General features: G+C 45.3%; 1 protein-coding gene and 1 long non-coding RNA gene across 2 annotated transcripts in view; one reads left to right on the top strand and one right to left on the bottom strand.

Moving 5' to 3' along the window:
• LOC115359032 (uncharacterized) overlaps positions 1–27,231 on the bottom strand; it is a 396,103-nt gene that overhangs the window by 166,068 nt on the left and 202,804 nt on the right. The gene's annotated exons all lie outside the window — the stretch shown is intronic.
• pdzrn3b (PDZ domain containing RING finger 3b) overlaps positions 1–27,231 on the top strand; it is a 98,354-nt gene that overhangs the window by 51,187 nt on the left and 19,936 nt on the right. The gene's annotated exons all lie outside the window — the stretch shown is intronic.

Here is a 27,231-nt window from a genome sequence, read left to right as displayed (position 1 = left end):
TAGAAATGGACAGACCCATTCATTTCAGATAAGAGGAAAGATTAAAAAAAAAAAAATCGGAGGTGATTTTGAAAATCCTCCACAATGATATCCCTAGACATGGCAATCAATTCTCGAGGGCTGTAAAATTAAATTGAAAGACTTTCAACTCACTCATTGTTATATTGGATTTCTAATTGGTTAGAAATAGTTTAATCTGTCCCTTTCTAATTGGCGTGGGCAGCAGTATCAGTGATAAGGGGCGGGTAGTGGCTCCATGCTGCTCTCTGTTGCAGTCCAGCAGGGAGGCAAAGAGGCCATGCTGGGGGAGCAATGCACCGTTATCAGAAGAGAGCGGAGAAGATGGGTTGGTGGAAGGGGGTGATGTGCCAAATGATGCAGATAGAGGTGATAATGAGCCTCCTCTTACCCCTCTGTGGCTCCCCCAACCCTTCGATCTCCATTATTAGCATCTGCCACCCTGATTTTACTTTATCTACAGCACACACCATTTTGTTTTTCTCTCGGTCCCTTTTTTCCTCCATCTCCTCTGGGCCATTGCCGTTAAGTAAGCATATGCTCTTTGTCAACTTAAAAAACCTCTTTGTATTTCTCTCTTAGAGTCTCATCGTCCCCTCCTTCCTCCCCTCTGACTCTCTCTTTATACCCATTCCCTTTTTCTTCAATTTCTTCCCCAGCTTGCTTTCCCTCCAAATCCCTTAAATCAGTGTGGAGTCAAGTGAAGATACCGAAGGGCATTTGCTGATCAGCTCATGACTTTCACAAAGGGTCAGAGAAACAGGGATTATGGCTCCGGCTGATGAAGAGTTAGGGAACTTAGCCCCGACTCATCAAGGCAAATGACGGCAGTGCCTTGGCATCTGTAGATCTGAGAGGCATTGATGTGAAATGATGGCAGGGCCTAACTGGCCAGCAGCATAGTGCTGACTGAGCGGACTCAAACGCCACTTACCCTCCAAAGCTGCCAAAGCCAGCTTCAAGAGTCAGTGAAGCGTCTCCAGTTGAAGCATTTTGGAAATAAATGCTGGGTCACTGACATTTATGTAGGGGAGGATCATTTGAATATGAGCCATGTCGTTGTAACTGAGAAATCCCGAGTTTAACAGGCGAGCCAGCACAGGGAGCGCTGTAGTTTTCCTTTAATAACCTTATTTGAGTGCAACACAGCTGGAGGGAGCCCTGCTCACTGGATGCAAATCCTCTGCAGTACATTGTGTAAGCCCCCCCAGAGTGACTCACACACTAGATTACATTCCTTTTACCCAGGGCACAGATTGGTTGGAAGTGCCTTCACCCTTTTTAAAAAACCCTCGATGTAGCAACTGAACCATTCTTTGCATCAGGTGGGAGCTGCCCCAGTATCAAATGTCCTCACAAGAAAAAAAAAAAAAGACGAGGCAAATCAATTTCCCCTGTCTCACTTCAGCAGTGAGGTATTTTAAGGTTCAGGCTTGGGTTAAGGGTCAGAGTTAGAATTAGGTTTAGGTTAGGTTAGATAAAAGATAAAAGTGTTGAGTGCTGAGGGTTAAGGGGAGGAAAGGTTAAGGTTTGGGGATGAATGTAGTCCATGCAAGGTAATGGGTCCTCACAAGATTAGGAAAATCCACAAAATGAGGACATTTCCCCTGCCCTCACTTTAACAAGGAGTTTTTTTAAGGTTCAAGTTTGGGTTATGGGTCAAAATTAGAATCAGGATTACGTTTAGGTCAGGTTAAGATGAAAATACATAGTGGTGAGAATCAAGTCTGTTTTATTCCCCTCCCCACACCATCGTAGCTCTCCCTTTTTCGTGTCCTCCACTTTTCTCTGGCAGTCCAGACTGACCTTCTGTAACCGGTGGTCTCCATCCAGAGACAGAAAAGCTGGATCCAGTTTAAAGGGGGATGAATGAAGAAGTACAAGATTGTGTGTGATATGTGCCTGTGGGCGTATTTTTCACATGCACGTGGCTCAGTGTATGGACGTGTGTGCTGTGAAATCCACACGGGCTGCTTGTTAGTGCAATGTCAGATGTGTCCATCAGTGACATCCCTCACTGCGAACTTAGACAAGCCTCCAGCCATGGCTCTGACGCACATTTCACCTCTCCGCTTTTGTTTACCTCTTCACCCCACACCCCGCCCCCTCCTCTGTCTTCATGCTCGCGGCTTCTTCTTTTCAATTATCTTTCGAGTTTCCTGACGGCAGACTTTCCCCCCCCTCGCCTCACGTCCTTGCCTCGAGTGCGAGTAAAACTTGATTATATCCCTGGGTTTCATTGAGTCTCAACACGGTTTTGTTTAAATCCTTATTTAATGTGTATGAGCATGCAGTGGGAGAATTTTCCTGACCTTCTCTTCTTGCCAGCTTTGCCGCGTCTCACTGACAAAAAAGCCAGATCAGCCTGAAGTCTGTTTAATACCCTCAATCCCCTCCCGACCCCATCGTAGCTCTCTCTTTTTCATGTCCTCCACTTTCCTCCAGTAGTCCAGACTGACCTTCTGTGACCGGCGGACTCCATCTAGAGACAGGAGAGCTAGAACTAGTTTAAAACCAGACATCTCCTATCACCTCCGGCTGTTGGTGAAGCTCTCACTCCAACTTTGGGAATCTAATTCAATTACTAGGTGCAAGGACAGAATGACTGCATAAGGTTGAGTGACAGGGTGCAAGAGACATAGAGAAATAGAGAGGAAAGGAATTACAGAGACAGAGAAAGTAAAAGTGGGAGAGAATTTGAGGCCGGATGGGTCTAATCCCGATCCACCTTATCAGTGCAGACCTCTGGGCGGCTGTGTGCGGATCTTGACCCTCCGGGGCCTCCTCTCGGGGAATGCCTTTTATTCCCCTGTCTGATCGGACTTCAAAGGCAACGCGGGGAGTGGCGGTCATCCTTTCTTTCATTACCAGGAGCTTTGCGCTAATCTGTGGGGGCACACCTGACGCATCCCCACCCCCCCCACCCCCCCCTCCACGCACACACACTCTCCCCACCCTCTCTTTCCGCCAGGGGGACTAAGTGCTGTGTAATCTGTGTACAAAAGGAGCCTTAATCCTTAGCAGTGGGGTCGCGTACTCCTGAGCAGCTACCTGAAGCCCGGATCAGTTCCCGAGCTCGTTAATTTGTTAATCAGAGCCGGGCCATAGTGAGGGCCGAAGGGAGATCAGAGGAGGAGTGAGAGCGGCTGTAGGGGTAGTAGCCTCCCCTGACCCGTGCATGAGGGCACGTAAGAGAGGCTTACATAGAGACACAATGCAATCATCGATTAATAACCACAAACAGGTGGAGGATCTGTATGGAAAATATTTGTATCCTAAATGCTGCTACAGCTGTTGGTTTTGAAGTAAATTTCACCACATTAAGCAGCTCAAATTGACAGGCAATAAAAAGCATGTCTGACTAGAGCAGAGCTATAGCAGAGTTTTTTTTTTTTTGGGGGGGGGGGGGGGGGGGGGGGGGGGGGGTAATTTGTCGGATTGTGGCCAACAGTGGATGTTGGTTAAAATACTCTCAGCGGTGCGGCAATGTTTAACAAAGGAGCTCTTGTATCATTTACACAGAAGTTGTAAGTTGTTACTTGAAGTTAAAGAATAACCCGTAATCGACGGCTGTAGCAGCTCCTCGAAAGATAAAGTGCCCCGAGTCCTTTTCACTTGCATGTGCTTCAGATCAAGGTTTGAATGCTGTGAAAAGCACAAATCCAGCCTGTTGCTAATTGGTTAGTATTGCAGGGTTCCTTGAGGGGCTTTGTTGCATGAAAAGAGGTAGACAAACAGAAACACCGCACAAGTGCAAAAACAGGGCTACTTTATAGCTCCCACTGACAGCACAGGTCTATGAAGTCTTACATTTCCATTTCCTTGAAGGGATATTTTTCTCTCCTGAGCTAAGCTTGGGAAATGCTTCAATTTTGTGAGGGAGTGAAGATGTATCACCCTTAAACCCAAATGGAGCTGTCTTCCAGGCGTACACAGGCGTACAAAGAGACCAAGAGACAAAGCTTGGAACAGATTCTGAGTGTAAGTCTAGGAAAAGTCCAGCTGTATGAGCACAACAAGTCACCAGAATGACTTTCCACTAACTTCATCATTTTCAGCAGTACACTGGCTCTCGGTAGCTTTAGAGATGATTTGCCAAGGGCCTCTGGAGCGGAGAATGTAACGAAAAGCGCTTGGCTTCAGAGTGCAGTTCTGGTGTGAACTGCGCTCGCTGCCCCAGGCCTGTTCTCCACAGTTTAAGTCTTTCCCTGGGAATCTGTGGTAGATAAAGATCGATGCGAGGGTTGGAATCGCGCCCGCCCTTCTCAGCCCCTGCTTCAACCCCATGCCCCGCTTTCTCCCCCCCCTCCCCTTCCTCCTACTTCATTTCTTCTCCTCCTTTTCTCCAAGTCTCTATTCATCTTCTCATGCCCACCAGTAATTACAGCAGCTCCTCAGCCTTCCCACCAGAATGAGCTGTTTACATTGGGCCACTTGCCTCTGGCTGCTGTGGCCAGCCTCTCATACCCCATTGAGCCCAGCAGGAGCAGCCACACAGTCACCAAAAGCAGCCCAGCACAACCCAGCGCCCGCCAGGCCCAACTCATGAAAGCTCCTATCCAGCCTCTTGTGCTCCTCCCCAAACTCTGCTGAGCTCCATCAGTCATGTTTCTCGCACATCCCCTTCTCCTCCTCCTTTTTAGTGGCAGCTTGCTACAGTTTGGATTTCCAGCCCAGTTGAGGGAAAACCATTTAATTCGTTGAAGGTTTTAGTGTATGTGGAGGCAGGCCTCAGAGCCAGCAGTTGCACCACACGCTGTTTTCCTCAGAGTTTTCTGAGCTTGAGGGTTGAGGCAGAATGAAAGAACGTACTCCCCTGTGCCGCCGCTGCGTACAGAGTAGGTATGTTTGTTTACACACAGGCAGCCAGGCAGTGATGTTTAGAGCTATGGAGCCTGCACAGGATCCTTCCAGTCGAGCTGATGATGTGTTGTGTTGGGTGGAGCTAGGGGCCCCTGCCTGCTGCCTGCCATTCCCTGGCCCTTGGGCCCAGGTGCTTCCTGTCTGCCTGTTGGAAAGGCATGAGTGCGCCCATGATGGGCCAAGTCAACCATGAGCCTCAGTACACCGTCACTGCTCTTGCACGGCCCTGTGGGACAGGCAAAAGGGCTTTAAATGCCCAACTTTTTTTTCCTCTCGCTTTCCCCCTCCCACACTCTTTACTCTCTTGTAATAAGTGATGGCAGATACATTTGTCACTAACATCTGCCTAGAGAGTTAAATGTTAAGCGGTAGAGCTTTGTAGTTCTCATCTCCGTGTTTGAGCCCCTGCCTCTGCTCAGGTGTGGCCTGTTATGCTGACAGGAAAAGCGGATTTCACACTCGGATCCCATATTTAGCCTGACACTGTGTTGTTCCATGCATGTTTGCTTTCTGAGCTTTCCTTGTTTTCCGAAGGAGCCCTCGAGTTTCTTCATGCGTACGCTCTGTGTGTACATAACGTGCAAGCCGGAGCCCCATAACACATCTCAAGGCACGGCAAAGAAATATTCTGACAAATATTTTCACAAGTGAAAGGGGATTTATGTGTTTTAGTGCCAGCTGTGGCAGTTCCATAAAGTATTTATATGCTCCCCTAAAATATGCATTTTATGTGTAACTGTAGCTGTTGTCTGTTAAAAGGAGAGCAGGTCAACCTGTTTGAGCTGCGTTTTCCTCGCAAGCTGGCTTTTGAATCTGGACGGAGGCTGTGTTTCTGTGAAGATCATTCTTGACTCTTGTCCAGGAGGGCTCGCTCTGATCCACAAAAGGCAACACCAGAGGGATGGAGAGACTCCTGGTGGCCACAGTGTGCACTCGCAGCTTCTCACACCATAATGCTGTTTCATTTTCCAAGTCACTTGGCAAAAACAGTCCCGCAGTCGGTCCGGTTTGAAAGGAGCATGTTGCTCGTTGTTGTTTGTGTCTTTCTCTTGATTACGCCCTACCGCCGTTAGATTCATTTAAATGTTCTTTCCATTTTATCAGCTGACTCACTTTCCCCTGCCGTTAATCTCTCATCTATATATTTTATCTCTTGACACAAAAACATTTAAAGCAGTGAGCTGTGATTTATGGCTCCTCTGAAAGGTGTAATTTGATGCTTCTTGTGGAAGCTTGAAAAAACACAGTGGGTGTTTTTTTTTTTTTTTTTGCTGTCAAATCATGCAGGGACCAGAGTGAGGCATTCTCGTTTGCACCGGTTCTCCCTCCGACACCCCAGGGTAAGGCCTTTCACCCCGGACCGGAGGGAAGACGTGACAGAACATTTTAACAACATCTCCTCTTCTCATCCTCCTCCGTAGTAGGAGTCATCCGGCGAATCCGTCTGAGAGCGCCCCGTGAGCGGTGGCTGTAATGGACAGCCCTGACAGATGCAAGAGAGTACATTAGCCACTCATAAAAAGAGCTGATGGCACTCATTGGCAGGCTGTTCACCCATTGTCAGGCGTTTCATTGGTCTCCCCCTAAGGCGATCTCCAAGGCGATGGGTGCAGTTAAGGTGGTGTTTATTTCCAGGTACGGCAGTCTGCCCAGCGTGACGCCAGGAGTCTGCCTCTGCTGATAAGGACGAGACTGCCTGGGAAGAGACGGGGACTCAAGGTTAATACCCGCCGCCTGGGAAACGTTTGCTTTTGCTTTAGGGTAAAGTTCAGCAAGAGAAAATTAGTGTTTGTGTTTGATCAAGAGGCTAACTTACTTTTTTTTTTAAGTCTTTAAGGAGCAAGTTAGCCCCTTAGAGCCTTCTGGGACAGACTGCGAATTGGACAGAGACACTTAATGAATCTGTCAAGTAACACCAGCATATGTTTGAGACTGCATCGTACTCAACAGCAATATTGTAGTAAAAAGTGTGTGAGGTATGACTTCTAGTCCATCATGAAGTACCACAACCACAAATACTGACAAAACCTTTAATATTCAAAAAAACATTCATTTACTTGTTTTCTTTCTTAAACAACTATGTATCAGTTATCAGTTTGATACTTTGATACTAAATAAAATGTTCAGTTTACATGACATGATTTACATCAGGTCAAAAAGCTGGATAAACACTATTCAGGTTATATTTTAATCAAAATGGCCCCGTAATCCTTCCACCTGTCCTTCCTGTGTGCTCTTTGCTGTGGGACCTTGAGGTTCAGAGGGCTTCTGCCCAGCTCCCCGGGAGTTGTCCCACTTTTCAGTGTGACCACTGAGCTGAGCGACGCCTGGACAAGGTCAGTCACAGTTCATGTCTGCTCCTGCCCCCTGGTGTGACCTCACAGCGCTGCCATCCATCCACACCGCTCTGGTCAGACTTTAAACTTCACTGCACCAGAGAGATTCTTCTGGGTCACCAAAGCTCCAGTCTGCTCTCTTACCGGATCTTTCTGTGTTAGAGGGCTGGTGAATAATTACGCTCACGCTGGAACAGGTAACTGTGACTTATGTATTACTATGTGTGACGTACTGTAGAAAAAAATGACATTTTAGACTTTAATTTTCCACCTTAATGAGTTTAGCAGGTTTTTGTGGTTCTGTGCTGGGTCCAGATCTGAAGATAGGCCAGGAAACACAGGCCAGGGGCCAGCTGTGGAAACAGAAGATAGTGAATGAGCCAGCGAGGAAGGGAAGGGATTTGGTGTGCAGGATCCACACAGCTCTGTGGAGATGGAAGTTTTCATTTCCTCAGGATAGCACTGGCTGTTTGAACAGGTGGGCTGTCAGCCCGGGGCTGTAAATGCTCTGGCTTCTCTCATGTCGTCCAGTTTGCGCTCTCCTGGGCGCCGCATTCCCCAGGACATGGCATAGCCGAGCCTCTGTAGCAGGGCTGCAGATAGAGGCCCATTCTGCTCTCCTCTCCGAGCTGCAAGTCTACTCAGGAAGAAGCCTAGCCCAGATCTTCCTTCCAGCTCCCTCTGTGAAGGCTTCGCAGGAAAGCCCAAACAGACGCCATACTAATGCTTTTCCAGTTGCCCTCCTGTCATTGCTGTTATTACTACTCTGAGCAGCTGGGCCAGGGGACATGGAAATGCTTGTTAAAGGGGGGAAAGTGAGCATCTGAACACACTAATTACAGAGGGCAGGGAGGGGGGAGTGCAAGGACCGTGTGTTTTGGAGCGTGTTTCGTCTTTTTACCCCGGGGGCATGGATGCACCCAGACTGAGTCATGTTAGACTGGAGCCATGGCTCCGGCTCTCCGTGCTCCTCTTGCCTCTCCTCCCACTGCCTACATAACCAGCTGTGCTCCCAAAACATCCAAATACACACACACACACACACACACACACACACACACTCACACACACAAGTTGCAGAGGTACATGATGGGAGGACAGGGAGAGGGAAGCAAGAGTGATGAAATGCCAGAGGAAAGGGGAGGGGGTAGCATTCAGATTGATGGGCTGCTGTAGAATCTAGCAGGTAAATACCAGTGTGCCCCCCCCATCCCCCCCACCTCTTCCCCCCACAGGACTGCATTCTGGGATTAGGCCACTTGTTGAAGCTGTTTCCACAAATTCTCAGTTTACTACAAACTCTACTACAGGGAAGGAGTCCTTTCTCCCCACCACCACTCCCCCCCTCCCACTCTCGCTTTATGTCTGTCTTTCTGTCTTCCAGTCCACTTGTTTATCTTTTTCTCCTTCACTTCCTTTCACTGCTAGCCCCTCTCTCTTTTTATCATCTCTCCCTCTTCTTTACCCAACATCTGGGAAGATCATTTCAGTTACTCTGTTTCACATTGAGGCAACATAAAAGCAAAGCGGCAACCTTTGAACTTCTGTAGAGCTCCTTGGCTGATCAGCAGCCTTTTGTTTATTCTCAGACCTGCAAATATTGCCAGTAGGTGGCGATGTGACTCTTCACAAGCCGGGTCAAAGCTCTCATTAATAGAAAATCACTCTTCCTTGCCCTTATTTGATCCCACACCCCTCAGCAAAACCCTGTCTCGTTAGAGCTGTATGTGATTTTAAAAGACAGAAAAAAACGGATGTGTCAGAAATTCTCCTGATTTTTTTTTTTTTTCCACTGCCTGACAGTCTGTAATGAGATACATGAATATGTATTTGACAATGGAGTCCAAACAATCCCTTGTGCTTTGGAAATATTGCTCCCTGGTTGGTCGGTAGTGGCTTAGTAAGGATGTGAGGATCAAAGATGGTTTGCTGCTCATCAGGGAGTCAAAAAAGAGGAGGCCAACTGCGTTGGCAGAATCAGGTGCTGACTGGCCTGCTGAATAGCTTACTCCGTAATATATTGATTGTAAGATTCCCACAAGGCTAGGCAGCTATAGATTTTTGCCACAGTAACAATTGCTGTACTGTATTCCAGCTATATAGCGGGTCAATATACGCATTGTATTTTCAGTCACTCGAGGATTATGAGACTAAATCTGTAAGTCAACAGTATTGACAGATTTTACTTGAAGAAATGGAGCTCATCTCCTCCTCAGAGAACCTGGTTGGCCAGCCAGAAATGGAGCTCATCTTCCCTTTAGAGAACCCGGTTGGTCAGCCATATAATATGATTAAGATGAAGTATCATTAGAGATGCTAGAAAGAGTGATTAAACAAAGAGAGAGAGACACAGAGAGACAGAGCGAGAGAGAGAGAGAGCGAGAGAGAGAGGGATAGTGCAGGAATGATGTGACTCAGGTCAGGTAATGGTTTCAAACGCACAGCGTCAGAAGGACACGGTGCGCTTGCTGATCTACCAGGACGCCGCTTATTAATCCTGTTTCTTCTCTCTCCCTCTCCCGTGCTTTCTGTGGATGGCCTGACCTTGTGGACACAAGCACGAGGAGGCCGTCTCCCTCTATCCCTCTCAAATTACATGACCTCTGTGTTGAACGAGAGTAGATTAAGTGAACCCAGGACACCACACACAGCTCTGCGAGGGTTGTTTAGTCTGGACGGCAGGAAGACAGCTGAACTCTCAGTGGCCTCGCTCGCTCTCTCTCTCTCTGCCAGGGTTTCAGTTGTTGTGTTGTGTATGTTTTGCAGGGGCGAGCTGTTTGTTGCTCTCCGCCCGCTTCCCCATAGGTGTAGGAACGTGGCTGAATGCAGTGTGTGGGCATGCCAGAGAGAGAGAGAGAGAGAGGAGAAGAGAGAGGGGACCAGTGTGGTGTGTAATGTGTGTGTGTGTGTGACACTGAGGGTGTACTGTACAGTCCAAATCTCCATGCTGAATGCATTGGCAAGGGGGAGCAGCTTGGGGCAGATTTGTGATGTAATCGGGAGTTAATCTCTGCCCTGTTGCTTGCTGATGCAGGCCCCCAAGGCAGCAACCCTCTTCCCGCTGGAGTCAACCCATGCATGTAAAACCTGACCAACCATACCCCCCCACCACCTCCCAACCCTCCACACACACACACACACGCCTTTGCAGGCCTGCCATCCTCTAGCCGCCGCCGCCCCCCCCACCACACCCCAACCCCACTCCCATCTGAACCAATAATCTCATTAGCAGAGCAGGCGCACTGAGAGAGAACAAAAGATCCAGTTCACCTGAACCCTCGTACTCATTACACATCAAGAGCAGCATTAGAGCCCACTGGATGGAGTAAATCACATTCCTGGCCCGGCTCGGGTTGCATAACATGACTGTGTGTGTGTGTGTGTGTGACTGAGCCGGTTGAACAGGCACCAGTGCTGGAGCTGAGGCCAAGCCCGTCAATGTACATAAGGTTGGACCGACCAGCCAGCGAATGAGGAAAACAATGTTTACCTCCCATTTGGGGAAGAAAGACTCAAATAAGATGTTCTTTGGCTTGCCTGTTATTTTGTCTCTGATCAGATTGGATTTTTTCAGACTATTATCCAATTAAAAGCATGTTGTGACCTCAGGACATTAGTGGAGTTTGCGCCGTGTTTGATCGCAGAGCTTGAGTGTTTTGATGGAAAAAATCTCAAGGTTTGTTTTTTTTTGTAAATGTACACTTTCATGTCTAAGGATGAAAACAAATGACCCTAAAGGGAAAAAAAAATGTTCCACAATGGACCATCTTCTCTTGAAGAGAGCCCTTCACACTTTTGGGATGCGGGTTGCCATAGTTACAGCCAGAAACAGGTTGTGTTTCCTTGGTGACTGGGGTCCTGCCCGGCGTGTGCATTAGCTTCATTGTTACCGTGCTCTCAGACGCCGACTGCCTGCCTGCCAGACAGTCTTTTCATCCCTTTGACAAGTGCCTGCGCACACACACACACACACACACACACACACGCATACTCATGTACAAAGCTTGTCTGAGAGGAAAATGTTTCACCTGAGACCAAGGTCATTATGGCTGCATCCAGTAGAAAACACACAGTAGCCATTTCCAGCCAGTATTATCCGATTAGCCTTTCTCTCTCTGTATGAGTCTCAGTGAAACCAAACAATTTACTGCAGTGAAGCGAAGTGGGCAATGAAGTTTTTTTTTTTTTTTTTTTTTTTTTTTTTTTTTTTATTCTATTCTCTTTTCTCCTCTTTAGTTTTCTCTGTGAGCCATGGTCATGTTTAGCTGACACTGAGGGTCAGTAATGGTTTTCCCTGCTCACCTGTTTCTCCCATTAGGAGCCACTGTCTGGTGAGGCATGAGGGAGACAACAGCATCAAAGCCGAGGGGGTAATGAGAGGCCATGACAACCCATGGCTCTCAATTAGGGCCAGGGGTAATTATTACCCTGGGATGACTAATGACAGCCCACAGGGACCCGGGACCCCTGGGATGGGAGGACCACCTTAAGAAAGAACAGCAGCTATAGAAGCATGGCTTAAGTAGGGTTTCCCACATAAATTGGTTGAGCCATTATATCGGGCAAATACTGGCCTTTCTGTTTATACTAGACATTGGCCAGTAATGGTTACCACCTCAGATGTGACAGAGGTCCCTCCCTGGCACATTTTTGGCATGAAAATGGTTGAATCTAAAGTCACTGGATGCTGGTGCAAATCTCGGTTATTGGCTGCTTCAATCCAGAACTATTGATATTGGTGAAATCTTTCCGGGGTTGTGATACTTTCTGAAGGCATTATATTGAGATTGTATATTTGAGTGTTACGGGTATATTTAAAGGTAAATGCGTAAGTGCTTATGTATTTTTAGGTTTCGTCACACTCCACTGAGTGTGTAACTGCAAATGCACTGGAAGACTCATATGGCTCTTTGTCTAGATACATCAACAGCAATGACCGTGTGAGGTATGAATATATAAACTGGTCATTGTTGTGGTTATTTACAGACAGCATCATCATTAAATCTCCCAGCTACATGATTTCAGTTTTCTCTTGTATTTCTTGGATAATAAATCTGTACTGCTGTTTATTGTCCATAGTGGTCTGGTCTTAGATTTTGCCTCCAGTTCACAACCAATATTTGGCTTCCTCCGTGTTATTCAGAGGCCTCGGTCTGTGCAATCTTACTGACCTGGAGTCCACAGCTCCTCTCCAACTGGCATCACAACCAGCCATGACTGGCACACCTCCTCACCTCCAACACTCAGTGGCAAAAAGGATCCTTTTCCTTGGCCGAGGGATGTCCACTGGCTCGGAAGCGGTCTGAATGATGGTGTGCTAGCTGAGAGCGGGAGATAAGGAAGTGTTCAGAGAGGACTGAGGGAAACAGTAGTTTGTCGTGAGAAGCTTTGAGAGAGATAGATGAGGCTGAACGATTGTGCTTGCTCTGAACTTTAGCAGAGAGAAAGCCCAGCTTCTGCTGTTGTAGAGGAAATACTTATAACAATACTAATAATACAATAATAGTATTAGTAGTAGTCATTTTTATTAGTATGGGGAAGAATCGCATGTAATTCTGCAAATTTGTTATCACACAAGAGAGCAACTTCATACAAAATGGTGTTTAGGAGAGTATTTGGCATATTTAATAGTCTTAAATATATTGAAGTAACAGTGAAAAACTCAGTTGTGTTGTACTTCCCAGTTCCCTACAGTTCCATCCCTTCATAAAATTAAGATTTTGTGAGTATCAAGAGAGACATCAGACTTAATCAGGGCGAGAGAAGTTTAGTGGACCCCAGTACAGCCAGCCATTTGGAACAGTGGTTCATTGTGCCAAGTCCCCATAACAGGCTGTAAATTCCTGGGTGAGGGAGTCGTGCTGAAACATAAATTATTAAAGCAAATCTCCCTAGAAAAAAAAAAAAAATACAAATGTCTTCATAGATGCCAGGTTGCCGGATAATGACATAAAATTGCTGAGAAAGTAGAAAATATCCACTTTTCATTCCTTTTTGCTGACAGCAGTGTTGCCCAGCTGTTCTTGGAGCTGCTTATGTAGCATCACTGATGATCTTTGGGACTCTATGGTGCATGTCTGTTGCCATACATCCTCCTCTGTCCCGGGCAGCCAGCTGCTCTGCTCTTCTTATTGTTGTGAGACGTCTTTCGAGGCAGAGGGTGGGAGTCACCTGCTGTTGGGGACTGGCCTGTGGTCGAGGACCTCTCACCTCACTCGGCTCTAGAGGGGTCCCATCAGCCCTCGGCAGGCTCTCTGTGTCACAGCTTGACTGACAGGTACAAAGTAACTACTCTGTGCCCTGGGGTCCCGGAGAGAGGCGAAGACTCACCCCTGTCACTCAGCTGTCCCAGGACAATGCGAGTCGGTCCCACCCGCTCGACCTGCCTCTTTGTGTCCTTATTGAATTACAGCACAAGTTGGTTCCGTGAGCTTTCAAAGTCATTGAAAACGTGATTTTAGGGGGAAAAAAAAAAAAGGAGGAGGGAGGCAGAGGGATCAGCGCAAATGCAAGGATGCACACCAGTGAACATGACTCCATCCATCAGAAGCCGCAGTCCAATTGAGCTCATGAAAGTTGATATTGGCGCATGGCGTTCTCATCTTTATGGAGAACTCAAGTGCTGCCTTTGTAGGTGTTGACTGGTGCCAGGATTTTAGAGTGACTGTGAAGGGATTGTGCCGTCCTCTGAAGTGAAGTCATGTTCCACCGGTCTGCTGCAGGCAGAGCGTAGCCTTTTGAGGTGCCTCCTCACTATTGGCCCTGTCAAGATTTCTGCTGGCATACAGAAAGGCTATTATGCCTCCGTGTGCTGCCTACAGTATAGTGAGTGTGAAGAGGAAGAGTGGCCAGTTAGAGTAACATACTGCTGTGTTTTCTTTTCATAAAATCCCATAAAGTGTGCTTTCAGTCTTTTTTTTTATTATTTATTTTTTCTTAATGCAAAGCTTTGAAGATATGCTTGATTTTGGAAAAAAACTGATTGATTGAGGTAAAATTTGTGATCTTCATTGTTTTGTTAAATGTTGTGATCATGATTAGTAATCTGGATTATCTCACAAAATAGTTGATAGCTGTTTGTTGTTAGTTTGCTTTTGCACCCTGAACATATATTTTGACTTTACTTTTCCGTGCTGGATATTTCAGAGCAGCTAGAAAGTCTTGTCTTCACTCTTACTGTCTCACACTAGTCCTTATTTACAAAAATAAATTTTAAAAACTTCACTTATTTGCCAGCAAAATTTGATGAAAAAGATATTTGACTTCTCAGTATTTCCAGATTACATGATACTAATCTTGGAAACATGATATTATAAATTATAGTTGTTGTTCAGTACAGCCAATGCAATTTGAGAGATGTTGAGATGCATCTCTCCGTCCCTCGGGGTGCAGAGGGCCTCTCTGCTGTTTACCAAGTCTTAGGATTCACTTCGTTCCCTGCTGAATTGTGATATGTTTTGTGTCTTAAATTTCTCCAGTTGTTCAAATCAGGTGACGCATTTCTGACAAGCTGGTTTGGCTCAAGTGTTGTCTTTACCACCAAAAAGCTGTAAAAACACTCATGTACTAGTAAAGTGGGACAAAATGGTAGATGTCGCATTAATGGGGGGGGGGTATCCTTGGGCATTATTTCACACGTTTGTATTTGTCTGAAATGTCCTCTTTCTGTCATGGTGAACTAACCACCACAGGCAGAGAATGAAGCCTGTAACATATATGAAGTTACACTACACACACACACACACACACAGATACATACACACACTCAGGGGAATAAGGTGTGTAGCAGTTGCCCCCCGGCTCATGAGTGTGCACCCTTTTCTCATTACTAGCCTTGATTACCTTAATCCTCTCTCTGAACTCAGGCCTGTCACACGCACCAAGGGATCTGAGAGGTCAAAGATCAAACCATCCCCCTGCGCTCCCCCAAAATCACTGTCTCCTCATTAAACTGCTGCCTCCTCTCTCTTTCTCCCTCCCCTTCTCCATTCCCTGTCCTCTCTAAGGGCTCTTTACCGCTACAGCAATACCAAACCTTTTGGCAGTAAAAAACAGCAAAAAACATTGGATTTTCCCTTTCACCAAGGGTCCAGTTCAAGTTACTGTAGATTTTATTTTTTTTTTTTTTGGTTTTTGCCTGTCATGTGTGACTAACAAGAGCCATAGAAGGAGAGTCAGGGTCTCAAGGTGCATGGAGAAGGGAGAAAGACTACAGAGCAAACCTCCAGCAACACTCGCAGCATAGAGAACAACTTTATTTGACAGACTCATGTGTTTCGGCTTGCGGCCATAGTTAGGGGTGTTGCTGGAGGTTTGATCTCTGACTAACAACAACCAACAGGACCCTGGGGCACGACTGCTGAAACGCTTCAATCCTTGTTGAAGTAGAGGCATGTTGTTGCTCACCGTTGAGCATATGAGGAAGACAAATGAAGAAAAAGCTACGTGAACATGCACACAAGAGACAACATGATCGTGACTCACTCGGTTATGGCAGTAATTCAGTAATTTACACGTTATTCTGGTGACTCAAAAGTCAGGTATGTGTTTGCTCCCCAATATTCAGGTTTCCCCTCCAGCCCCAATGTTCCACCGGGCTGCTAGAGAAGTGTTTTAGTCGACTCGGAGCTGGTGGAGTGCACCGGCACCGGTTTGCTGGCCTCTTGTGGGGATTTCCCCGATGGGAGCGACAAATGTGTTATTCACTTCCTTATATTCTCATCAGAGGCGATGTTGACATACAATTATCAAGCATTATTCAATGAATGTGTGTTTATTGTGTTTATCCAGTCTGTTTCCTCATCCGCTTTCCTTTCCTGCACATGTGCACGCAGAAAAAAAGTTCAGAAATCCAAGTAAGCGTATACATGGCACAACAATGGGCAAAATCTAGATGCCTTAACCCAGTCCTTACCGCAGTTATCGAAACCGGTTTTCTTGTTTACCTGGCATTTGGAAAAACCAGTGAACTGCCTATACGTGGCGAATAACCTGATTACTAAATTGCATGTAAACACGGTGATCATCTTTTGAATAGAGCATGCGATTCAACAACTTTAAGGTGTGAAATGAAATGAGAGGGATAATATCACAGTGTTTGAGGGGACCGGGCTGCAAGTGTGATCCTGACTAATGTGTCAAGTAAAAATATAGTTGCATACATTTTAAAACACATTTAAATGACTATACATTTAATTCTCATGTGCTCATTGTTAAATCTGCTATGTCAGTCACCTTTTTCTGTCGACACTACAACTCTTACTGTTTCCCTAAAGTTGGTTGAAACACACGGTAACGACAGGAGAACCAGATCTAGAGCCGGTTCCCGTTTCCTCCGACTCGGACCGTCTCGTTTCTTATTCTAATCTAACTCCCAGCACCCACTCACCCTCCATCCGCTTCCTTTGTCTCCTGTCTCTTCTTCCTTCTCTCTTCATCGGGGGGGGACCTTTCCTCGCTCCCCCCCTCTCTCTCTTAATGGACCTCCTCTTAGCATCGCCGTAGCATTGTGTTCTGTAATGGCAGCGTTCGCGGGGCACTTCAGTGCAAATGAATTTGGAATTGGATGGAAATTACGGGGTTGGGTTCTTTAAAAGCATGCTTCTATTTTTCTCTCTTCCATTTGGAAAAGGGATTGGGGGGCGGGGGGGGACGGGGAGATGGGGGCTGGCGCTTCACGCCTCTTGTTATTTTCAATCAAATACACTCCTTGTGGAGATGTGTTGGTGGAAACAGCGCTCAAGAAATTACATTTGGGTTAATCATGTTCAAAGCATCAATGGGGAAACCTGCACTTTAAGGTCATTTTTCAATTCCCAGTGTGATGTGAAATACAGAGATCCCTCTCGCAGGCTGGGAGATGAGATGCCTGAACCAGTGCCTTTTATTGTTTTCTTTTTCCCCGGCCTCTTCAGCCCTGTTTGTCACTATAATTTTCTTAATGTCGCTCATTTTGAAAGACACGCTAAAAGGACTTCATTTGCAACTAATAGGCATAGATGTATATTTGGAAAAACAGGAAACCACAGAATCACAGCATTATCATGTTAACTGGTTGCAGCAGTTGCTATTCATATTTCCATATCCACAGAGTTCTGCGCATTCCTTGCATTGCATTTGGACACTTGCTGAACAACATATTGACACAGTCAGTCCTTGAAACTCTTTTTCACTGTTGATGAAAATCATTTCCCGCTACATTTAATCACATGTGTCTCAACATTTACTTTCCATTCAGGGTGCAGGCATTGCTTTTCCCTCTCTAAAAGCATTGACCTTTGGGTAATCATTGGATCAATCATGGAGAAGGGGAATGGTAAACAACTTTAATTTCCTGAAAGTTTATCATCAAATTCATGGTGGCCAAACCTGGATTTTATTTGGGAGGCTTAATTGTCGAAGTTTAATTAATGACAGATTACTCACTGCTTTTGTCTGCAGTGTAATCTGAATGGTCTCAGTTAGTTTTCCTAAAAATCAATACAGTGTGCAATTAAAACAAGCAATTTGTAAGCTATAATTTTATCTTCTCCCACCACAATTTGGCACTAGGGTAAGCGATTGTTTTATTTAAACTGTCAAATGATGTCAGTGTTCGATGTCACAATCTGAACATCTTTTTTTTTTTTTTTTTCGCCAAATGTATTTTGAGCAATCCAACGAATAATGGTCTCAATTTACAAAACTATCTGTAATTTGATTAGTTTGATTGCAGATGGCGTGATGTGTAACGTTCACCTGTCACGTAACTGAAACCAGATACAGACACACAAGGAGAGCCGGTAAGGAGAAACACAGGGATCATGGATAACACGCTGGGAAAATGAGGAAGATGAAGCAAAGACTGATGCAGGGGGGTGATGATGATGGGCAGGTGTGCAGGAGGAGAGTGCAGAGGAGAGAGGGAGACACGCCCACACAACACAACACAACACACACACACACACACACTAGCTGCGTTTCATTTGTTGTTTCGTTTCCACTCGTTGACTTCGCCTCAGCCCTCAGCAAAAAAACAGGCATCACACGGAGGCCACTTGGAGACCAGAGGGGACGTGAGCGGGAGAAGAGCAGGGGGCTTCAAATGGCATGCACCTGTCCTTGTTGCTTTTTACAGGTAGAAACACCTGCCGACTCAAGGAAGCCACGCTGTCACGTTTTCCACAGATAATTGTGATACATCAGCAAAGTCATTCTTGCATTTGGAAGTTCTGTTTTCAAATCATGAGGCTATAACTATTATTATTATTATCATTATCATCATTACAACAATAAGTAATGTGACAGCTTGGTTGGATTTCTACAGGGTTACTATAATTACATGGATGTTATATCATTATATCGTTTGCCCCTCCTACAAGTTGACACTGCATCAAGAAATAATGAATAACTGCAGCGCATTGTGGTTAATATGTACCGCTGCAGTTACCATGGTTGTTGACTCACTCCCTCGGCCCTCCAAGGGTCGACCTCACCGAGTTCACTTTGTTTTTTTTTTTCAGTGAAATGGAACAACACTTATGATTCCCCCAGGGGCAGGTGCCAGGGCGAAGTCAACGAGGGCGAGTTAAACCACTAATGAAACGCAGCGGCTTACACAGAAACAGAGGGAAACACTGGGGAGGCAGGGAAACACAGGGAAAACACCAAGGAAACACTAAGGCAAGAGAGGGATCATGACGTCATTATTATTTTTACAGTAGGAACACTGAAATCCTGTTCCATGTAAAGATAGAAGCGATCAGGGGAGAAGCAGAGGGAGAAATTCACCAAGCTGAATGTTAAATGAGTTGTTCAAACTCTCTAAATGAAGAGAAGACAGAGAAGTGATGAGAATATTGCTGTATTTCATAATTTCACATCTCTGAAAAACAGAAACGGATAAAAAAATTTTGATTCACCCTCTGGACTAGTCTCTGTTATGGATGCTTGTTTTAAAATACATGACATGCTCAAAGAATTATCTATGAATCCATTTTATTATGCTGTCAATTTCCTGAGCATCAGATGTTCTTTTTTTTTTTCTTTGCCAAGCACAACAAATCCATGAAAAAAAAAAAAATCTGTGCAAAAGGGGGTAAAAAAAAGCATTTACGTTTAATTGTTTGGGTAGGTAATGAACTGTGAAATGGCTGAAAGCGCTTACACCTCGCCTGCGCATTGCAGCTGTATAGAGACGTATTCATCCGCACAGTGGCAACTATCACTCATAGTGATGTTTAAAATTTATGTCTCATCTGGCAGCCACTTGGGCCCGACACATCAGAAGAGGAGGGGATGCCTCGCTTTGAATTTGCTCGCCGGCTCTGGGAAAACAACAGGGAGGCTGTGAATCGGCCCTTGCTGCCCACGAGGCCTCTGAGGTCACTGCCTCAGCCCGGCTAATGGGCCCGGGGTCACGTCGTAAAGCGGTTTACCGGCTGGTCAAGACATCCAGTCAGCATCGCAAGCAGTTTCATAGAGTTCCCACTGGCTGCCCAAGACAGGAATGCTTAGTAAAATAATATTCCCCCCCAGCCAAGGCAGAGCGCTCGTTTATCACAGCTGACTTTGTGTAGTTAAGCACAGCTATCCATCCAGGTATTGAGACGTTTGAGTGATGTCACCCAACATGTCATTCACTTACCCTTCGGTGACCTCAGCCTTCGCTCAGAGGTTTTCATTCAGGAGAGCACTGTAATGTAATGAGACTGAGGGCTGAACATGGATCCTTGGCCATAATTCAGCTTTTGAGAACCTCTCACACAGACAGGTCGATACAGAAACACACAGTGGCAAAAGTCAACACACCCTTTGCAGTGTCGCAGCTTTAATTTCCTTTCATTGTAAAATAAAGGTAAAAATCAAAAGGGGTGGGTGAGGGTGTCTTGGTGGCTTTGTTTGTAAAGGCGTCCTGGTTTGAATCCAGACTGGGACTTGCATGTCATTCATCCCTGCGCCATCTGTCTTGTCTCTCCTCACTGTGGACCGATGAATAAAGCAGAAATGCTACATTTATTTTTGAAATTATCTTTGAAAAACGACGCGCAGGCTGCACTCTGCTTTGAACTTGTGGATCTCTGTCCCTGTCATCTGCCCGTCCCTGTACGGTCTCCGGCTAAAGCGCTTTTTGTTTTCAAGGTCCTGGCTCTGCGTGTCGTGTCAGTGGTGTGTCCACCCGCACTTTCTCACTCCGCGCCCATTAGACTGAGGCTTTTGTCGGTGACCTTGGCTGCCAACATGCCAGAGCAGCCGGGAGCGATGAAGGCTTCGAGAATTAGCTCGTGACAGGAACCCTGTGTCAACTCCAAAACTGGCAGAGCCCAATGGGAAGCCTCATAGTAAAGTCACATCATCAAGCCCTATTCGCAGCACAAGAGAGGGGATGAAATATGAACTGCCTTTAATATCCCACCTAATAACTGTGTTGACAAGCGCGATGAGTTACCTTCTGTAGGAATGTCGTGGCATTTGGATAATTAGCTGTAAATAGTATTTTATTATACCTCCCCATCACACACTCAGCACCTAGGTTTATATAGAGGCAAAGGTTAGGTGGGAATTTTACTAGCCCTATTATGGCGTTTAACACAGCTGGATGCTGAAGCCTCTGATAGGTGGTGGCGGGTTGCACGGCGGCCAGAACTGACGACGCATTGAATTTGAACAAGCCAGAGGAATACATGCAAATGCTAGTCTGCCTGTTTATTTACAGGTGAATTCAGCAAGATTCATTTTAGTCGACTGCAGACTTCTCTTTTATTAATTCATTGTGATAATTGGCCTCTCTGATAAATAATACCCTGCCTATTCTGTGTTTTTAAACAAAATTACCCAGGTAACCGCTCAGGCTGTGTGTCATCTTGGCAGTAGATAACTAACGATTTGCAATTTAATTAATGAAAACTGCAAGCCACCCCATAATATTCCTGTTCTGCCTGACACGGGGGATTTATTTATTTAATTATTTTGTTTTAATATCCCCGGGTAACCATGGGCACCAGGCCCACTGCAGGTCAGCCTTTACCCTGGTGAATATTCAGTGAAGGAAGTGATACGTGCGCCCGGTGCAGAGCTGTGTGTAAAGCTGCCTGAAGGTGCATCGTGAAGGGGCATCCTCAAATGCCTCAGCTGCATTTCCTATCACAGAGCCTCAGCGTTTACCCTAACCACCGCCACCACCATCTCCACCGCTAGTTTAGGCTGTTTTTCTATACATGCTGAAGGCCAAATTATGTGTTTTTTTTCTTGTCAGGTTGTTGATTATGGCAAATGGTGGCATAGGGACTTGAAGAAAGAAAGCGCGCTCCACACTTGTCTCTAGTCTTCGCTGTAAAAGTCTGATGTATCCATTAGAGTTTCCTCCCCACTTCAGTGCCCTCCAGCCATTTTGGTCATCCCCTCTTATGCGCTGAATCATAGTATTCAAACATACCAGTCTCATTAAACGTCCCCTCACACTTAGAGTCATTACATTGCTGTGACAGTGATGGCATTATTAGTTGTTCAAGTCTCCAATTAAACTGTTGCGGTGGCTGTCATTCCCCCTGGCTGGGGTCCCTGTTGGCTCAGGATCTGGCTCACAGAGTAAACAGGAGTACAAAGCTGACAGCTGTCTGATGAATTATGCACAGCCTAGTGTTCCAGAAGTGGATGCACACACACACACACACACACACACACATACACACACACAGACTCATCCTCATGCACTCAGGCCCCAGCGGTACAGTTGAGGGGAACTGGAGACTCATTAAACTCCTCCACATACTTAGTTTCTGTTTCCACCCTCTCCCCGCCTCCTTGGGATCTCTTTCTTTCTCTCTTTTGTGTCTTCTTCACACCCTCCTTTAACATCCCTTGCATTTGTTCTCACCCTCTCTTGTTGCCCCTCTCCCACTCCATCAGAGTTTCTCACCTGGCGTCTCCATTAGCAGAGTGGTGTTGTAGCTCCCCTCTCCTTTCATATCCTCTCCAGATTAGAAGTTTGATATCAGAGACTCAAACCAAAGCCAACTGAGGGGAGACTAAGGCCAAAGTCAACCGAGCTAATCCCTGTCCATCATGGACCTGTGACAATACCAGCTCTCCATCCCGATGCCAGACCTGTTGACTGGAAAGCAAACATGCTTCAGAAAGAACTAATTCATCTGAGGAAAATGAAAGTCCTCCACTTGTGTGTGTGTGTTTGTGTGTGTGTCTTTTTTTAGCAGTTCAGTATGTCATTTTCATGGTGTGCTGCACACGAGCAAACTTTGTTTTCATGAACTGCTCACTTGAGGCTTCCTGCAAGCCATTCACTCAGCCGTGTTGAGGAAAGGTTATTCTGTTCTTAAGCGTCTTCCCGTTGATTGGGGAAATGTGTGGTTGTCCGTGTCAATGATTTTCTGAGAGAAAAGGACATTTTAGTTCCCAGAAAGAAAGCATGGACAGTTGAAGAGTTTAAAGTGTTCGCTGTCCTTCCTATCGACTCTGCTGCAAAGTCTGAATCCAGCTTTCGGTTCTGCAGAGAGCAGTCTCATTGAATACATCACAAAAGCATTTTCCTCATGGATATACAATATGTAGCTAATTTATTTCGTCCTGTCACTCTATTATTCCTCATCTCACGTCACTGTCTCCCTCCTCCCTTCATCCTGCCGTCTGGACAGTGCATTAGAGGAGAGTGTGAGAAGACCTGGACATCATGGTTTTCCCTTGTGTTATCTTTGAAAGCCATCAGTCTCCAGTTTCTTCACATGTTGGCGCGTCGTCACCTTCTGCAGACCCAGTCTCAACACCCTGTTAAGCCCTCCATTTTTTTTCTTTCTCTGCTCTGATCACTCAAATCTTACTCAGGGTGGAAGACTTCCCACGATGGAGAGATAAATAGCTTGGCATTTAGCCACGTGGCAAGCTGAAATGCTTAGGTCAGGTTGCATTAACCTAACGTGATGAGGTCCTTTCCATGGATCTGTAGTTATGCTGCCTTGAAGCTATGACTGTGAAACCCACACCCAATAACAGCAGTCAGGGTCATATATACACTTTTAACCCTCAAACACTTAATGTAAATTCTCAATTAGTCTTAACTGAATGGTAGCCAGGCATAGGCTTGTAAACGTGGTAAATGTTAGGGATAGACTGATATATTGGCAGACTATCAGTCATTGGCCAATATCAGCTTTTATGCTGCTGATATTTGGCTGATATTGATATTTGATTTGTGATATTTATTTTTGTGACTTTGTTTTCTTGGAGTTTGTTATTAATACATATATTAGATTAGCAACAAATCAAAACTAAAATGGGCTTTTGGTTACAAAACATGGTAACACTTTATTTGAAGAGGTGTTAAAAAAAATGACATAACACCGCCATCACCATGTCATGACAGCTGTCACGATCGTTAATGAATATGTATGACTGTTGTCATAAAGTGTCACTCAGTCAATTATGTCACTTTCCCTGCAAAGCTGACAGTGTCTGGGATGTCTCTGTCACGACAACCTGACATGAGCCAAGTTTATGAAAATTGTCTTAAGTGGTCTCTTATGTCTCTTTCGATGAGAAGTTGATGTTTGGCATGTCATGGTTCTGACAACTTAAGATTAGCCAAGGTACTACAGCCTGTCATAAACATGACACTGCCGTGACATGGTAATGACAGTGTTATGTCGGCCCCTGAAATAACATGTCACCCAAACTCCTTAATTATCTAAAGACCAGGCTGTCCGAAAAGCTGAGCCTGTTTTGCACCAGCATTTCTACTCTGATTGTTACAAAAATTCATATCAGTATCTGTATCAATATTGGCCATCACACATGGGGAAATATCAGTTATTGATATGGGCCTCGAGAAACATACCATTCCATCCATAGCAAATGAGGGAATTAATCATTCGCAGGTTAATTGTAGACATTGTGTGTTGAATGCTTAGGAATTCAAGCAGGCTAAATAAAAGTAGTGCTGGGCGGTATAACCAAAAATGTAGGTATATCACGGTATTTTTCAAAATTATATTGGTTTCACGGTATATGACAGTATTTTCTTTTTTCGTGCACAACTGGATGTTAACCACATTTTCTAATGATTTAGAGAAGAATTACTGCAGTAAATTAACTTAGAATGACCTATTTTACTGTCATGAGGAATGAATACTGTTTGAGGTGTGGATACCTGACAGAAAATGACACTGAATCCACATTTTGGCCAAGATTTGGGCTTTTAAAGGCTGTGGTCTTAAACTTTTGATCAGCTGATGAATAGCCTATTTCAGTTTAATGGTTGTTTGCAATAAATTGCTTCTCAATTTTTTTTTTTTGTCTCACTCCCATTTCTTCTTTTTGCATTTTGAAGCTCTACTTAGAACCTTCTTAAGATCCAACAGTGCAAAATGTAAATTCTTGCAATTTCTCAACTGGTCTTAAGATTTTGATCAGGAGTGTATGTGCCACAGTAATGGCCACCTGGTCCCAATGTTTCTGTAGTCACAGCCACGACTTTTAAACTGGGCCCTGTGGGACGGCAGACACCACCAGGCAGCCTCTATGAATATGAATGATGCAGTCAAGCACAGATCGAATGCACAGTACCCCCATACTTTTAAAGAACCACATTGCTAATTGGAAGGAGATGTGGTAACCTCTCGCCCTCCACGAAAAAAAAAAAAAATACCTGATGTTGATGTTTATTGTAACAAACCCCATGACATTATTGCTTGCTCTCACTCCTGCTGAGATAGGAACCTCCATCACTGTCTAGACCTTTAATGAATGAGAGCCAGTGTGTGTATTTGGGTGTGTGTGTGTGTGTGTGTGTGTGCACATCAGGGCAGTGCGGACAGTTCTCTGTCCTAAGCCGACAGATCATCTACATCCACACCTCAGGGATGCAGGCGCAGTGTTTTGTCATCAGGTCAATGTGAAATTAAATCAGAAACACAAAGAATTAAATCAATGAATGCAGTGTCTGACATGCTGGCCGCCGTCTGTCATTGAACTGGCCCACAGTTGACTTCCCTGCTCCGTGTTTGAGTGGTGGTGATTATTCATGACACTCTTTTCCGCAACAACTGAAATAACTCTTCCTGACATTATTCATATCAGAGAGCTGTCTCCGTTTTGACTTTGTGAATGGGATAATCTCAGTGTGAAAGAAAGATTAGCTGGGCAAGAGCGCCGGCTAAAACTCTCCACTGATCCCAGCCCCAGGCACAACAGTCCTGCTAATGTGAGCGTAGAATTAGTTTTCATGGTACGCTGGATGAAACTTTCAGCCTAACACCCAGACAAGCAAAGCCTACGGTAATTATGACTGATTGTAAAGTTCACACAGATTTCCTCCTAGTTTGCCCAAGGCAACTTTTTGTCATCATCGCTTCCTTTGCTTGCAGAATCTTATGTAGGATCTCTCTTTTAAAAATATTAAATATGTGACTAAGATTGTGGGAAACAGATGAGTATCTGTCTGAGGAGTGCCTTCGGTTAATAGGTTGAAGATATTATGACAGGCTGCAGTACATAGAATAGGAAACAGATGGGCATATAGGAAAGAGAAATCTCATTAGCTGTGTTTCCATCCAAACTGATCTTATGTAAAATATTTATTCATTTGTATGTATTTTTGCAGAATTGCAAAGTTTGCACTTACGAGGCATGGAAACGTGAGTTGATGCATAACATGCCCATTGTTGTTGTTCGGCCATTCTTTTGTGCATAAATATATTGCCAAGTGCATTTCTTTGTTGTTTTAAGACAGCAATAAATATGGCCAGCAATAGTTAACACCACAGAACAGTAATAATAATAATCAGCTTTATAGACTGTTTTCATTTTCTGGTGGATTTGTTTTTCTGACATCCTTGTGTTCGGTGTTCAAGAAGCCTATTTATTCACTTCAACTGTTGGAGACACACCTTATTCGCATTTCATTTTCCACTGACATTTAAAGAATTTTGCATAAAACTTGTTTGACATTTGGATTGAAACATAGCTATTGGAGCCTTGCTAATAATGTGGCAGTGCTAGCGCGGCACAGGAGCTGTGGAAGTGCTGATAGATAGGGATCAGTGGAGACATCTGGCTGGAGGAAACACCACTATCAGCACCAGTCAGGGGTCTCCCAGAGGACCGTTCCCCGGCCATGAAATCTATCCAGGTATGTGGCTTAGCACCATGGACCGAATCAAAGCAAGGTTGTTTTCCTTTTTTTTTTCATTGAATGGGTGAAACAGAGCAGAAGACCCGAAATTGCATTTCTCCTCAGCGACACCTTCACAACTACTTGTCAGGAGAGTAAGTAGAAATCTCGAAGGGGTGAACAAGGGCATCAACTGGTAAAATGATGCACTCAGATCACATGGACAGGGCCACTTAATCACATCATCTGCCAGTAGACTTTCGGACATTTGCCATCTCCCATCTCCCTCTCAGCACAGGCACGCATGACCACTGACTGCCAATTAAACATCGCACCCGCTGGGGAGATGGTGTCATTAGAAGTGGAGACACGGGATACAGTAGCACACTAAGACAGGAGTCGTCTGTATTTTCAGAGGACCCTAAGGCCATTAGGTCGTAACAAGCAACATCGCCTGGCGCCCTTCTCCCTGTCCCCTAATTGACATTCAGCTCCGGTTGGCTCTGTGTCACCAGAGCAGACGGCAGGGCTGATGCTAGGTCTGCCCTACGGAGCCATACCTTTTGTCAGCTGCGGCGCTGCAAAGGGCAGCCCTGACTGGGCAGTGGACACCGAGGATGACCCAGACAATGGGATGTCATCGTGCAAAAAGACACTCGATCGGGTGAAGTGTGTCGCCTGTACTGAAAAGGGCCAGCGTAAACATTTCTTTTCTTTTGTTTCGCCTGGCTCTTGGGTTAAGTATTCGGATAAATATACAGGGCGAAAGAATTCTCGGTGTCTCTTTCTGCTGGCTCAGTAGACAAGAGGTCATTGTGGCAATAACAAAGTGCTGATTTAACTGGGGCATGAAAAATGGCCCATTTTGTATGGAAGCTGCATAGCATAGCTTTGGACACCATACATCACAACCAA

This window comes from Myripristis murdjan, chromosome 5 (genome assembly GCF_902150065.1).
Source record: "Myripristis murdjan chromosome 5, fMyrMur1.1, whole genome shotgun sequence".
Taxonomy (NCBI): Eukaryota; Metazoa; Chordata; class Actinopteri; order Holocentriformes; family Holocentridae; genus Myripristis; species Myripristis murdjan.
Note: the sequence above shows the minus strand (reverse complement) of the source record. Positions and strands in the feature narration are given on the sequence as shown.